This window comes from Spea bombifrons, chromosome 4 (assembly GCF_027358695.1).
Source record: "Spea bombifrons isolate aSpeBom1 chromosome 4, aSpeBom1.2.pri, whole genome shotgun sequence".
NCBI classification, from domain to species: Eukaryota; Metazoa; Chordata; class Amphibia; order Anura; family Pelobatidae; genus Spea; species Spea bombifrons.
In genome coordinates this window covers 78,546,229-78,563,564 of record NC_071090.1, presented here as the reverse complement: position 1 = coordinate 78,563,564, position 17,336 = coordinate 78,546,229, and the positions used below count along the sequence as shown (strand labels likewise).

Sequence of the window (17,336 nt, the reverse complement as noted above, 5' to 3'; positions counted from 1 at the left end):
AAGATTCTGAAGTTTCTTGCACAATACTGTATTTACAGGTATTTACAAATGAATGACTCAAAACACCTAGTAAACACTTTGCAGGTCCTGCAGACCACACTTTTGGATCAGATAACCATTTCCTAGGCTGAATGTTTTCATTCATAGCAGCCTTTCCATAATAAAGGTTTAAAGAGCATAAATATTCTCGATTGATGGTTCTTATATCAATTGTTCACTAGAGAGGGTGCAGATATTTAAATCCATCCATAGAAAATAAATACATTGTCTTCTTTCCTATACAACAGCTTTATCAAAAAGAAATATAAAAAAAGATACATTTCAAGATGCAATGTCAGGAGGATAAAAAACAGGCATAGATATTGTGGCACTCACAAGAATCTGTCTCCGAGTGCATAAACAGAATGGACAGAGTAGAGTATAGGGCACTTAAACCCACAATACCAATATCTATGAAAAGAAATCCTACCTAAATGATAAAAACATGACCTTTATTATTCTTATTAAACATACAAAGCAATCAAACCATAGTGTATCCTGTGTATCAAAGAAGGGTCGTATTGGTCCCTAGATTATGCAATATATTCCTACATTTATACAGTATTTAAAATGATATGGAGTGACTGCTAAGCTGAACAAAACCACAAAATGATTAGTGTATAATTCAATGTGTTTTTTTTTCTGCTATATTTTTTTAATATATGTTATGGAGCTACATTTTTCTTAAAAAATTATATTTTAAAAATGTTCACTTTAGAAGTGTCATCAGTTAACATTAGATTCCCTTACATTCAAGCATTTGCATAGCAATTTGCAGTTGAAGGAGGGAGTTTAGTGAATTTTAAAACTGTAAAGGTTGGAGCACAGTTCAGGTCAAAGGTTGCCCATAAAAATAAAGAGCAAATAAATGGTCTATAATCCACTGCTTCAATGGAAACCTCATATCTCCTTATAACATTAATTACTTTCCTTTCACTGGACCCCACCTACTCTTCACTGTTTACAACTCTCAATGCACAAAGCCTGTCTATCATGAGTGATCCAATCACAAAGGTCACAAGTACTACTGGCCTTTGAATCCATGGGGCCACTCTTCAGTGAATCTTTTGCACCAGGCCTCTTCCGTGTCATTACTCGGAAGGCAGGTGGCTTTGATATTTGTTCAAATGAATTTGAATTCATTCCGAACACATAATAGTTGCTGTGTCCCTATTGGCTAAACACGATTGCTCGTATAAGTCACACAATGGCATAGCAAAGAAACCTTTCTGAACTACTGATCCAGACGAGCTGACGGCCTACATAGTCTTCACTGTCTACATAGACTTTTTCAAGTAGCAAACCCTATGTCTGCATCAGAGCCAGTAAACTTAAGATGAAGTTCATGTTTAAGGACAGAGAATAATCTGGATACTAACAATGTATTTTAAATTTCAGCCATAGATCACTTTAATATCACAGTGCTCAAAGTAATGGACATCAAACATTATTTAAGAACAAAAGTAATAATTTTTTTTAATATATGCTAACTCATACTATGTGTAACTTTACAACCCTTTAGCCATGTCCCATTTTGCACAATGCTATCTTGCATAACAATTATATTATTTAATACTAGATTTTCCTATCCTTACAAAGAAGCATCTCCATCTACAATTTTGTAGCTCCAGACAATAACATCATCTTTTACCTTGAATGCTGAGTGTTTTAAGAAGGGACTAAGCCACAAAGACTTCCTTTCTCAGGATACTGCATTGGACATCCAAATATTTTAAACCAAAGTATCTTATGATGTATATTTGAAAAACCACAAAGGGAAGACATTCCAAACAGTTGGCACAGTAGCGATTTAAGAGATCCTACTACATATTTTCTAGCAATTTTCTCTGACAAGTGGTAGTGGAACAAAGGAATTCCAAGAGGAGCAGTGTTTAACTTTCCATTTTTAAAAATGGTGTAGAACTGGGGCAAAGAAACAAAACATGTTTAAAAAAGGATGATTGGTATAAGTTTCCCTTTATAAAAAAATTCACACAGATAAAAATATTGTAGTGCTTATTTCATAAAGCAGTTCTTCTCATAGATGATCCTCATTTACCCTCAACATTTAATATTTTCATGATGATCCAAATAAACATAAGATAATCGGTGCCTTCATTTTAAACATGCATGCCAACTACATATTCACCTAACCTTTTGTCAGAATAAGCTGAAAACTGCAATATTGACACCAACGTTGAGGAGGCAAGGAAATCTTTGGTCTTCAGTTAGGGAGCTGGTGCATCTAAACTTAACCTGGCTCCTAATTAGGAAATTCCTTTTTTATTTTTCCTACCTGATTATGTGAGGGGCATAGACCTCCTTAATGTGGGGCAAAGTGGACAGATGCACTGGGCCTAGGCTTACTTTAGGGTCCCATGGAAAATCACGTGCTACCTGGTCTTAAGAGGTACATTTGAGCTTCTTCAACCTCCAGTTGTGAAGGGCAGTGTTCTATTCATCATTGGAGGAGGGAGGATGCAACATGCTTGATATGTTATGTGAAGCAGGCTATTGCTTTCTTTTATTCAATGCAAATGTGCTTTCTTTTGTTCTTACTGTCTTATTTACCTAGACAGCACTAATTTACATTCCGAGGAGGTGGAATCTTGTCTCCCTTCATCAAGATCTAAGACTATAATCCACTTGGGTACCACCAGTAGCTGAGTATGTTTATTACTGTGTGTGTAGATCTATATGCTGAATTGGTTGGAACCGACATCTGTCATAATGCAATGCCACAGTTATCCTTGTCAAACTACATGTATCAATTTTTGCTGTGCCGTTTAAAAAAAAAACAAAACATTATTGTACCCCACAGATATGGAACAAATTAAAGAAGAAGCTAGTAGAATGTGAAATGTGAAGGTGAATAAATATAGAATTCATCTTAAGGAGGCAAAGTGCATTATAAGAGGAGGCAAAACATGGATGAGAAAATTACCAGATTAACAAAGACGCATAATAAAACATTTTAAGATATATAAGTGATGCCAGAAAATGTAAACACTGAAAAAATTGATTAAAAACAAATGAAGGGAGTTAAGTAAATCTAGCTATGTTAATAAATACTGTTCTGCTTCATTCACATGTGTATGACAGCAAATTTTTACTAAGAGTATAACACTAGTTCATGCTGATGATTTTTGCGTTTTCATGTTTCTTGAAAAAGACCCTCATACATGTGCAGCTCAGTATACATTAATGTTCACTTATAATGTTTACGTTAAACCACTGCAGCTAAAAATGAACACTAAGCTCTATATGTTAAGTGGTTGTTATTAATGTGTTTAACTTAGTTCAGAACCTGAGTAACACAGCTTAGAAACCCCTTAAAAATGTCCCTGAAAACTGTAAATTCATTCAGGCTGATGATACATTCAGGACAAAGCACACAATTCCACACAAACATGGTATGATTTGTGATTACACAATATTTCAAAGACAACATCTAGACAGGCTGCTTTATGGAGTGATCTTAGAGTATCGGATATTTCTAAGACGAAAGACACAAGACCATCTTGTGCCCAGAAAATGGTGCTAAGTGCTCTGGCATGAATGTTTTCAAGGGTGTCTGCACACCAAAGTTAAATGGTGCACATCAAAAGAAGAGAGCTCTGTGACAGTTATTGGCACCATGACATCGCCACATGATGAAAGCAGAAACTCTGTACGCATGATGTACTACAAATTACACCGCAGGTCTCTTAGCTACATTTAGCTGAGACAACCTCTGTAACATACAATAGTTAGTCAATTCAATACAATGTAAGGGGGACAAAGGTAAGAAAAAGTGGTTGATTAAAAAGGGAAAACTAATGCAAATTATAGTACATCTCTAATAAAAAATACAAGGTTGCACAAGGTAGAGGGAACGCATTGATCAGCTAGATGTTTTATAAATACATAAGCATGTGATATGCATTATTTTGCAGATGTATATAAAATGGCAGGCTCTTGGCTAGGAATGGATTTTCTACAATTAACACTAAATAAACATAACTATTAAACTACCTTCTCAGTAAACAAAAAACTTCTGTTTCATCAGAAACCAGTTCAAAACTGAGAACCTTTTCTTTCAACATCTTTGCTTTTAGCAGCCAAACTAACATGAACTGCGGAGCATGGAGTGGGCATCTTCTTTCAGGTGTGCCAAGAGGGACACCATTGTTGGGACACATATGTTGGCCAGGGGTAGGATTACCCATTTACCTTACTCGTCCATCAACCTCACTATGCAGATGTTGGGGCAACGTCACATTGCTGCACTCCGCTTCAATATATCACAAGGCAGCCACATAGCAGTTTTACAGCAAATAGACACAATAGATCTTGACAGTGCATGTAAGTGGCATTTATTATTATTATTATTAGTGTTAGTGTTAAAAGGCATATTAAAATACTTACTAGTTTCATATGCAGTCATATTTGGTAAAGTTGTGTGGGGCCTGCCACTCCATAAATAAATGACTGTGGTTATGTATAAGAGCTGGAGGTATTCCTAAATCCGACTAGTCTAACCTCTGCCCCCACACCTATGTTATTTAAAAAGTTGTCTGAATCCGATTTATATTTAAGAACAAAGCGAGAGGAACAACTGGGACATTTAAAATTTTATATATTGTTCAGGTTTTCAAACCAGACTGAGTATTCCAGCACAATAAAAATATCTAAGCTACAGAATCTGCTGGTACTTTTTTTTATTAAAAAAAATGTAATGTAATGTAAAACAAAAAGTAAAAAAAGGCACATATATAAATTTAAAAAAAAATGGAATAAGCTATTTATTATTGTATATATATAAGCTATGTATATGTATATAAATGGATGCTTTCTAACATTAAAGCATTTTTTGTACCTAGGAGCACCCTAAACTTATATCTAGCGGTATGGATCAACCTAGCCCCCTAGAACTTTGCAGTAAACTCACAATACCATGTGGCAGAGACATCTTCATCAACCCAGCACATGCAGATGTCTTTATTATCATGCCATCCCATGCTAATGGCCTGAGCCAAGAAACACAAACAAATGTGTAATAATAAAAAGTCTACATACAGTGCTATAGGCATTATATACAACTTATAGTGCAGTATTTTACCCTATAAATGATATAGGGATATATGAACCTGAAATACATTTGTTTCTATTGTGAATTTGGGATCACCATTTTTCATACAGTACCTCATCCTGCTTATGCCATCCGTCCTGCTGGTAGCTGTCTCTTGTGGCAATTTTTTAATTCCCTACTGTGCTCTGTAAATTTCCCAGCCATGCTCATATGGAGACCTTTTACTTATTATAGCAGTAAGCCGTTGTTGGCTGGGAGCAGACAGCTGATGGGACTACCCACACAGATGTAGTTGGCAACCTACCAAGATGAAGGGCAAGAGTAGAACTGAATATGGAGTGGGTAAAGCTAGATGTCATCCCTCCCCACAAGCTGATCAAAGGCATCCCCAGACGCTTGGCAACAGGTGTGATGCTTGGAGCCTCAAGGGGAAATCCGAAAAAAAACCCAATTATGGTTATTCACCTCTTGTGTGTAAGGAGTCAGGACCCATACTGTAAGCCATGGCTAAAGAAGTCATACATATTTTGCCTCTGTTATATATAATCAATCATTCTACAAAACTGCAGGATATGTCAGTACCATAGAATTAATAACTCTAAATGATATATTTTTAAAAAAGTTTTATATGGGAAACATATTTGCTATTCAACTTTGTTAAATCTGCCTGAAAATCTGTGCCGTGCTTACATACCAAAACACTAGAGGCTTGCCTTTTTCTATTCAGTGAAAACATAGCAGATGATTTTTGTTCTGTGCAATGATCCCATTTCCAATTTAAGCCCTGATTTCTACACACAGAAATTGAGGAAGCAATAAATCATAGAGATTTATGCAAGCAGTACAGATGGAGATCACAGAAACAACCAGGCATTCCCAAATGGACCAATAGAATGGTCAGTGACAGAAGAACATAAATAAAACTGAAGTCATATTGGCCTCTGAAGTATGAAAGGTCAAGAGACATCATAAAAACGTGTCTCTGGCTTTAAATCGATTTAAATTACAGGCAACCTCTGAACAATTCAATTTGTGCACTTTATAATAAGGGTTTACAGTGTAGCTTTTAATTGGATATTCATACATTGGTTATGCTCAATGCATTGATAGCTGGTAACAGTTTGCCTGCTATGTGTGAGTGATAAATGTTAGGAAGTAGGAAATTAGAGAAGTCAATAACATTAATTGTTTGCTGATTAAAGAAGTAATAAAACATACTAAAATCTAGAAATGATAATAATGTAGGCAACATGCTTTAACTCTGATGTGCCACCGGAGGGATTGGGCAACTTTTCCTTCATACATCATTTTTTTGTGGGAACAGAAGCATTACCTTTGCCCAGTTGTACCTGCTTTAGAGCCACTTCATCCCTCATGGTGGCAGCGGGGTAAACCTCCACTCTATCGACTTGGCAACATGATGCATTGTCAGGGCCGGCCCAAGACATAATGCTGCCTGGGGCGAAGTTTAAAAGCACCCCCCCGCCGACGCCAGGGGGGGGCGGCATTTTAAAATTCGCTGATGCCATTATCTACCCTCCCTCCCTATTATCTACCCATCCTCCCTATTATCTACCCTACCCCCCCTTTGTACTTACCTTTAAACAGTCCTGCGGCAAGTCTCCCTGCTCTGCCACGGTGCCGGCTTGTAATGCTGAGCACCGGAAATTGATGTCACTTCCGGCGCTCAACGTTACAAGCCGGCACCAAGACCGAGCTAGAGGGCTCGCAGAGGAGAGAGAGGGGCGCCGAGCAGGTACTGACAACTTGGTAAGCGAAAACCACTCGGCGCCCCTCTCTCTCCTCCGATAAAAGAAAACAAAAAAAATAATGCTTGGGGCGGCAAAGTGCCGTCTCTTCAAAAGTGCCGCCTGGGGCAATTGCCCCACTCTGCTCCATTGTAGGGCCGGCCCTGTGCATTGTGTAAAAAATTAAAGGCGGAATCACTCCGGTTAACTGTGGTAATGGGTGCACAGACCTCTATTGTGCTTTCCAGAGCTCCACTGGGGCCAAGGAACACCTGTAGTGGGCCCACATTAAAGGCAGCCCTTCTCATACGTGATTTTTGGCTTAAAAAAAAGATTTTGCCATATGTTAATTTGAAAAACCTTATCTATTTCAATCCAAATGCATTTAAACAGTTTATTGTTAAGAGGGGACATTTAATCGTAGTGTTAAGCATTTAGGAAGCTGAATAAATGTAGTCCATCTGAATATGTGAACTCCCTTAGCCCATAAGCCTTTGGTCATATTTATTTGGAACCTGGATACACAAAAAGCATATTCTGATGCATAAGATAAAACACTTCGGGTCTGCTCTTTGAGCGGTGAACTTCACAAGAGAAATGTAGATCCTTAAAACTCTGGATTCCAGAGATATTCGTCATACTTGTATACAAAGTGGTATAGCCTCCCATCCGAAGTGGTAGAGGCTAATACAGTGATGGAATTTAAACATGCATGCAAAAGGCATAGGGCCAGTTCAATGCTCTGGTGGGCACTGGGCAAAAAATTTAACAGTGGGCCCCCCTCCCACCAATACTTAACTGTGTTAAAATAGGTCATGGAAAATATAGAAATGTATTTATCTTACCATATTTTATATATTGTTTTATTAAGTAATATTGTGTTTTGTTTAAACACAGTAGTATTTGCACACACAATTGGGTGACATTGATGTTTTATCTCTCACTTTTGTCCCTATCTCTTCCCTTTCTCTTTTATCTCCCCTCCTTTTCTATGTTCCCCTTTTCTCATTATTTCTCCTCTTTTATTTTATCGCTCCTCCTCTTTCACTCAGAGCTCTCATTCATTGTCCCGGTGTCCAGCCACGCAGAGAGAGCTGGCGAGGGGAGCTCTCGTGATCTTCCCAGACACCACCTCTGGCAGAGCCGATAGAGCTTCAGTTTGGGAGGCACACTAGCAATGCCATTGACTTCCCCCCCAGAATGAGCCCCCTGTTGCTGGTGGGCCCTGGGCATGTGCCCCTTTTGTCCACTTTTTAATGTGGCGCAGGATAGGCAAAAAAAAAAGCCCTGAATCTAAGATGAGACCAAGGAAAAATGGCCAGACTACATGGGCTGAATAGTTCCTATCTGCCATCAAATGTTATATGTTTCCCTGCTAAGTAGTTTACACAGTAATTGCTGGTTATGTAAGGGCAATGATATGCAACCACCACACCCATCACTAATATCAACATGAGATTATCTAACCATTCAACCACATCAATATGAAAAAAGGAAGGTAATGGACCCAAAACATCTTAGATTTACATGCAAATGTTATTACTGGCTTTCACAGTGTCCCCTTACATGTTACAGCTCCAATTAAAGGGAACCCTCATGTCCGTTATCATGTGTGTGGGTTAAAAAAAGGTTTTCAAAGATAGTTAAAAACGGCTGCAGCCAGATGTTAGCTGTTCTTCAATAGGAAATCGCAAAATGCCATTTCCACTTAGCGTTTTTCTGTTTGGCGTTTTTTCAGTCCTCTTTGGCGTTTTTCTGCTTTTTTGGGCTCTGTGGCTTTTTTCAAAATCGCAGCATGTTGACACTCTGGCGTTTTTTGCAAGAAATCTTGGCGTTTTTCTCCAATAGAAGTCTATGGGAGAGAAAAAACGCCATGAAAAAGCCATGTGGGTTTATTGCCTTGGCGTTTTTTATGGCGTTTTTTCCACAGTTACAATGCAGAGGATGGACCCAGTATCTGTGTGTCCTACGAGAAATAGGCTGAAAACAAACAGTTTCACACAAAACAAAGTCCTGGACTGGTTCATATTGAATTTTACACCATTTGGAACAAACATGCCATTACAAACAAACATACGCGACCGGATCCTGCGTGCCAAAAGCAACAGCAAACAATTTGCACCACCATTTGGGGCCAATCTTCCCAGAGGAGCAGACATTCGAAATAAAGCATGCCTTACAAACCACAGAAAAGAGACAAAAGGGTCTACCAAGTAAATGACATCAGGAGAGGGCAGATACTTGCCATTTATCCTAATCCCTTTTAGCTGGGTGAAACTTCTAACTTGTAAAGGCTGGAAAAACTGCCTAAGGTCAAAAAAGCAATTTCCACAGCTAAAACGCCAGAAAAAACTCCAGAAAAAACGCCAAAACGCAGGTAAATGCAGTGGCAGTTTTCTTGGCGTTTTTCCTGGCGTTTTTCATCAAGAAAAAAACGCCGGACAAAAACCCAAGTGGAAACCTAGCCTTACACTCTGACTGATGAAAACCTACGGAGGAAACAATTCCATGAAGAATCAGCTCAGTGAGGTGTCCAGGCAGGGAAAATCCCCCAAAATATCAAAAAAACCAAGTTTTCTTCAATGCTAACCTACATTACTGAATACAGCAAAGAGTTTTATGCACAAGTAAAAATATTATTCTTTCTATAAGACTTTGTTTTTATGAAGATTTACAGAGGTGCTTCTATAGACTATTTTAAGTCTGGTGCGTTAATTTTTATTGTAGCAACAAGTTTAAATCGTCCTCTCTGTTTTGTGAATCCTTTATTTCACATTAGTCTAATGGCCAAACAAGCAAGAAGGACATCATCATTTACTGCATTAAATAGGGTTTCTAATCTCTCTTTTGAACATAATTGGATTTGCGTGTATCGTGAATCTATTAACTTAGCACTGCTTGAAATAATTGCTGTAATTGCTAAAATGGCTTTTATTTATTGCGCAATTTTCCCAAGCGATGGAACCAGTTTCTAGATCAGAGCACAAACGTCTCTTTTATCTGAAATCTGTAAACAGCCCTTGAGTTTTGGGAATCATACCTAAAGTTTTATCTCTAGGGAAAAATGGAAAAATTATGTGAAATAATTATTTCTCATTCTTCATGGCGCTTTAGAAAAATGCTCTGGTAATTGTTTAATTAGCCAATACTTGCTGTCTACAACTGGTACAAATAGCTAATACAAAAACACATAATAAAAAGACAAAAAGTGACAAATAATGTTTTGCTCCAATACTGTGATTTTTAGTAACAGGTTTCATTGTAGCTAGAAAATGATACAGTGTTCTCTGTAGGGAGAAAAGGAAAAAAAAATCCAAGGAAAGCCAAGGTATTATTAATGCTAACACTAAAGGAAGATTCAAACTTTGACAAATATACCTTTAGGACCTGCACACAAATATTTGTCTCTATTCGTATTCTAATGCTTCACAGATGATACATGAAATGTATTCTGCATTGCTCTACCTTTTGCTATTTGCTATTACAGACATGCAATATCTCAACGGATTTAAGGCCAGGGTTGCAATCATAATGTGAAAAGTAGCAGCATGTGGGAGCTATATATTGCTTCCCACATTAGATCTCTTTTTCAAAGACTTGACCTTTTTGCATCATCTTGTAGGCTGCGGTCTGCAAACATTGTTCGCACTCGTAGTCTCCTGCATGGTAGATAAACCACACTCACAGGCAACAGGGTTTTTTTAGGAACAAAAATACAGCATAGTATGTCAGAATTAAGAGCAACTGAATAAAACATTCCAATGTTTAGTGATTGTTGGGGTTAATCAAATGATTTATGACTCATATTGTAGATTGTAATTCTAGATAGGAAGACACGTATGAACAGGGACCTTCTCACCTTTTGTTTCTTTACGTTCATTTTGTTAAGTAATGTAGTACTTGTTTACCCATTGTACAGCGCTGAAGAATATGGCCCTATATAAATCAATTATAAAAGAAAAATGTAGAAAGTATCTACCTTACAGATATGCACAATTGAAAAGTATTACAGATATGAAATATCCTGGGTTAAATGTTATAGAATGGTGTCTTACAGTTTTTCTTGATTATATTTTAACTAAACTTTTTCTAAATATCGTCAGCAAATGGAAACATGAGGCCTTGCTTTGTGCACTGGGGCACAGTCATGCTGGAATAGAAAAGGTCCTTCTGCAAACTGTTCCCATAATGTTGTAAGCATAACATTGTCCAAAATGTCTTGGTACACTGAAGGTGATATACCAAGACATTTTGGACAATGCTATGTTTCCAACTTTGTGGGAACAGTTTGGGGAAGACCCTTTTCTATTCCAGCATGACTGTGCCCCAAGGTCCATAAAGACATGGTTGAATACTTTTCTTGTGGAAGAACTGGACTGAACCACACAGAGCCCTGACCTCAACCCCAGTTGAACACCTTTGGGATGAAGTGGAACAGAGATTGGATTCTTGTCCAACAACAATGCCTGACCTCACAAATGTGCTACTGCTACTGGATGAATGGGCAAACATGACCACAGAAAAACTCCAAAATCTTGTGGAAAACCTTCCCAGAAGAGTGGACACTGCTATAGCCGCAAAGGGGGACCAACTACATATTAATGTCTATGTATTTAGAATGCAATGTCATAAAAGTCCCTGTTGGTGTAACGGTCAGGTGTCCCAATACTTTTGTCTATATAGTGTATGTTCCCTAAAAACACATAGATAAACCTTTTTAGCATGTCCTTTTAAATTCTGCATATCTTATGTATATATATCGTATTGGCTCGAATATAGGCCGCACCCGAATATAGGCCGCACCCTAAAAGTTAGGTGCTTTTTTTAAAGAAAAAAATGTCTGCCCCCCCAAGATATGCTGCCACTCTGTCCCGAAGATGTGCCCCCCCTGAGATATGCTGCCACTCTATCCCTCCGAAATATACTGCCACTCTATCCCCCCCGAAATATACTGCCACTCTGCCCCCAAGATGTGCCCCCCTATCCCCCCCGAGATATGCTGCCACTCTGTTCCCAAGATGTCCACCCCCTCTGCCAGACTTACCGGTGCAGACTCCACGGGGTCTTGCGGGGCCGGTGGGGGACATCTACGCATAACGCGTATTCAACGCGTATCTTTTATTTATTTTGTATTGTTCTATAAATGGCAAATATATAGATATGTAGATGTCCAAAACATTGATCCCAGGAATAATTCTACAACTCAACGGAATTATACACATAGCGAAATGCCACTGTGTGGAAAAAAAATGAATCCCTGTTGCTATACAACTTAATTTGGACCCTCAGCAATCGAGAGCTTTATTAGGCACCTGATTTTATTTCAAAAGACATTCAAAGGGCACAACATTAGCGTTTGAAAGGGTCATGTAACTAAAGTAAAAGGAATAAAAGGCATTGAAATAAAAGACTTGCGCTCGTGCAGAGCACTACACAGTTTTATGTAGGTCAGTGCTCATTAAGGAAAACAGCTTTCTTTTCAGCACTCCTATTTTATCGCAAAATTGCACCCCGGTTTTCTTTCCTACAAACAACGGATGTCTTACCAGCTGCGGCTAAACTGTAACTCCCATGATCCTCAGTTGACTTGGTTAGTTTACATGAAAACAATGATCTAAGATAAAACTGCAACCCAACATAAAAAGCCACCTGCTCCTGAGCACAAAAGAAAGAACTTTCTACATAACACCAGCATTCTGCAGATGCACAAGAGCATTAACCCCTTGATGGAAATGCGTTAGCTTTTGGAAACAGCTTTCCTTTTTTATACACTTTATTTTCAGCAACCAGAGAATCAGGCAAATTTATGTAAAGAAGACACAACAGAACACCCATTCTCTATGCAAATTGTGCAAATAGGTAACATATTTCACAATACTTTTCTCACAAAGATTAGGCAGACTTTTACTCAATGAACAGACTGCTAATGTGTGCACAATAATGAAAACTAATGGCGAAGCCATTTTTTTTTCTATTTGACCATTTAACTACACTCTTACTCATTGTACGCTGGGTACACATGAGCTAAGTAAAATTGCTGGAAACCACATTGTGTTTGGCAGCAGCTATCGTGAAATAAACAGCAAGACTACTTTAAGGCTACTATAAATGGATTTTTGAAAAAATGTCATTAGTAAATATTTCTATGTGCTCCATAACATGCAGCTTAAATGATTACAAATAAAATCATTTTTATGAGATCTGCTAGGGGGCGGTTGGAAAGAATGGCATCTGTAACGATAAAACCGATAATGTAATAGTACAAAATACACCTTTTGTTTTTTACACCTCCTGGTTCTGTGGGTTTTTAACACTGTACCCCAAATGCAGACTGCTAAAGGGTATCTCAGCTCGGTTCCAGCCAAGTACCATTAGTGAGAGCATGTTCCAACCAACTACCGCAAATCTTTGTATTCACAAAGTAGCCCTCAAATCTTTTTTCCAACAAAATATTATTAACTTAAAATTACACAGAGTGCCCCTTTGTTCCTATAAAAACCACTGGATTAGGTCATCCCAATTAAAAACAAATGCTATTACATGATACTATGTGAAGTAGTTTGCACTTTTTTAACACATTGTATTCTTAGTGCTCGAATATAGAGTCTCATCCATCTACAGACCCACCAATATATTGCATTTACTTGTATTTGCTGGTGTATTTGATTGGTGGAAAAAAAATCTTATTTTGTAAGTTAAAATAACCGGGTAGAAGCATGTTTTTTGTCATAATATATGCAAAATAGCTTGCAAAGCAGGAAAATAAGATGCTACATATGACAGCTGCAATATACCAAAGCAGCATCTGAATGCCTGGATGATGGAGAATTATACAACTTTGAATAAGCACAACTATTCCAAATTGTGTCATCTATTGTAACACAAGAGCATCTGGAACATGGGTTTTTGTAACAAGAGAGGCCCTTATGAATGACTTTACTGCCACTATTTCAGTATTATTTCAGAATGTTTTTCGAAACACTTCCCCATAGGCTGGTTATGGGCCTGCGGACTGCAATATTCACATTTACTTGGACAAGGAAGAAACATTGTACATCAAGGGAAATTAAATCTTGCCAATGTTTAGAGGTAGAAATGGCCAAGCCAAATATGTATAACTAATATGTTGATGCCCAGCTGTCACACTGATGACATCCATCATTTCAAGAAAAAAAAAGTACATTCTCCAAAACTGAAGGATCTGCACGGAGAAATACTATGCTGATACGTGTATGTGTGTGTGTGTGTGTGTGTGTGTGTGAAACGTGTGTGCACGTGAAATCTGTGCACATATATTACATTTTAAGGATGCATAATATGGAAGAAAAACACTCTTTTTGGTAGAGGCATGTGTCTCTTACAGGATTTAAAAGACAGGATGATGCAACAAAAACTGACCCTTGAAAATATAAAATCTGCAGTGAAATATGTTTGTTATACATTGAATAGTAAAGTGTACGGTAAACTAATTATTGAGAATTAGTCTAATAAACCTGCGTTCCATTATACTTCTTTGGCCGATTTACTCTCTGCACAGTGGGATGCTGCCTGATATCGGCCACTCCTGTGGCAGACCAGGTACTGTAGTCTGCAGCCGCCGGCTGGGTAAGCGAGCATTAAAACGTAATGTGCGGCATATCCTGCTGTCGGCCCCTCTTATGTCATTAGGTGAAAGTGCCAGGACCACCTCGTTATCCCCAGTCTGGCATTTTCTTTATCCTGTAAAACTCTAAACCATGTCAGAGCCTTGCCCTACTCTTCATATGCCTATAATTTGCAGGGTTATTTTTAGCCAAACAGCGTTAAAGTCATGAACAAAGAGTGATAAAATGTTTTTTTTATGAGTTTACTTAACCGCAAGATGAATTTTAAAAAGGCTTTGGTCCATCAGCATGCAATTAAAAAAGATATTTGCCTGATGGGCATAATAGAAGAAAAATAGACATGCTACTTTGTGATTTAGGGAACCAGGCAGAGTTCTTCACAACGAGATGTAAGAAAGAAATCTTTAAAGGTTAATGTGCAGAAATGAATACTATTTCACTTTCTAAAAACATTATCAGTCTAAGAGCATCCCAGTTAAACAAACAGGGCAACGTGTTTAATTGCCAAATGTTCTAAATCTGCGGTTCTCTTTTAAACACTCTATTGTACCTGGATAAAGACATTCTTGGCACGGACTCCTATTCCATTTGTCCTGGCTAAGGGCATACACAACACAAGCAATTTGCCAAGTAATGACACCTGATATACGGATATTGCATAAACCTACACCCAGACTCACTCATTTCAGACCAGCTGCTGTTAAATAAAAAAAGTTGTCCAAAGAAAACCATTGCATTTATCCTTTGGGTGCCAGAGTCCTTATCACCCCTGTGGTATAGAAGTGTTACCAAGAACAACCACACTTACAATTTGGTCATTATGTCTTGTAACAATTATGTATCACACAACCAATCTGATTTAAACAGCTATTTATAAAAGTATTACTTAACATTCAACAGAAATTGTTAGCATGGGGATCTATTTCAGAAGCTCCTGCAAGTCAGTGATGGTTTGAATAGACTTCTATGAACTAAATCCATCCACAGCTCACTATAAGTATTTCCAGTAACCAATAAAAACGTTAAACGATGTGACAGCCTAAAATAATATATCTTTCTATATAAGTCATAGAATAACAGACATAACCTGAAATAGAAAACATAAAGAAGTATTTAATAATGTGTAGGAAGCTGTATAATGTATACCACTGGTTAATGGTAGCAAAAGGAATAAGTATTCTAGCAGACACCATAAAATGTTATTTGAAGGCCAGGCACTGAAGTGGAGGGTTGTTCTCCCCTATTATTTGTATTAATACAGACTCGAGAAGTAGGCATGGTTTAGCTACCAATGTTTTTCATTCAATACATTTTTATTACATTTTTAGTAAGGATAAATATGTGATAAAATTCCAGACACATATTGGCAGGGTTGAGATGTGTACAATTTGAGGCGAGTACATTATTCATAGTAACAATGTGTTCTACGATTAAAAAAATATATTGTGAAGGCTCTGTGAATGTTATTTACACAAAAATAATGTATATAGAGAAAAGTGAATATGAAATCTAACATTAACAAATCTAAATATATAAATAAAACATATATAAAGTAATAAAACTATACTTACTGGCCTTAAACATGCTGTTACCTATGGCTAATAACTGGTTATTTATTTAGACACAGAAAATAAAGGAGTATCTTGTAGTTTATTTTGTTAAAAAAATTCTTAATAGACAATAATCTATTTTTTTTATTTTTTTTATTTTAACATTTTAGGTGAATGAATTGAAGAAAGATGTTCCTAAGGAGCTACGTATTGAAGGATGTTCATTTATTTAAACTGTAGTTAAAGGATTCCACACCTGATGAAATAAGGTATAACGTATAAAGTATTTTGAATTGTATAATCTGTTTTAATGTCTATTAAATTTTTAATTTCTATAAAGTGTGGACTTGAATTCTGTTTCCAATGTCTTACTATTATAATATTTGCAACTAAAAATATATATTCTATATATTCTATTTAGCAGATCTTTTAAAAATAACCTGTGGTAAGAATCCCAATAGACTTGAAATTAAACCAAAAAATATTTTCTACAAAGGTAGTATTTAGTGACAATACCAAATATGTACCATTTTCACCACATTATCACTACGAAGTGGAATGTATTGTCGGAAACATCTTTTACATTTTACCTGGTGTACGATACCATCTAAACAAAACTTTCTTAGTGATTTCCAAGTGATTAGCACATCTACAAACTTTGAAGACGAGTGAATAGCCTTATTTCATTTACCAATAGCAAATTGTTGTCCAATAACATCTTAATCATTTTAACATATATGATAGTTAACCTTTTACCATTTGTTTGTGTAGGAAAATATAACAAATGGGAATAATCCCTTTGAAATTAGGAGCCTGTTTACATATTGTTTTAAGGATTTATTTGTAAAATATTTGAATGTAAGGTTAAACAATGTTAAACTTTATGGTTTATGGGGACTAAATCTCTATGGTAAATCTCTATGCTATCATATTATTTACTATTATCTGCCCATCTGGTTTGGCCAGGTATGGGATGATATAATAATGATTGGGATAGTATCACTGCTTGATGATAAAAGTAGAGGTCTGGGAGACCTATTCCTCCCATAGTAATCGGTAGTCTTGAAATTGTATCAGATTACTTTTTCCAATACTGATGAAGTTTCTAATGTATTTCTGAAACTGGAATGAGATATTTTCAATTTCAAAGGATTTATGTGAAAAGTGTATAGAATTTTGAAGCACTTACAAATTACAGGTAGCCCATATGCGAGGTTCCTTTTTATTGGAGGTCATTGGGTTTTTGAATTAGTGGGAATAAGATGTCTAATGGAATTGGTCAATTTTATTCATAGGTATTCTATAGGGTTTTACAATCAAAATC

The 17,336-nt window shown here is 37.0% G+C and overlaps 1 protein-coding gene across 2 annotated transcripts in view; it reads right to left on the bottom strand.

Moving 5' to 3' along the window:
- Positions 1-17,336, bottom strand: part of THSD4 (thrombospondin type 1 domain containing 4) — a 246,778-nt gene that overhangs the window by 54,850 nt on the left and 174,592 nt on the right. The window lies entirely within an intron of this gene.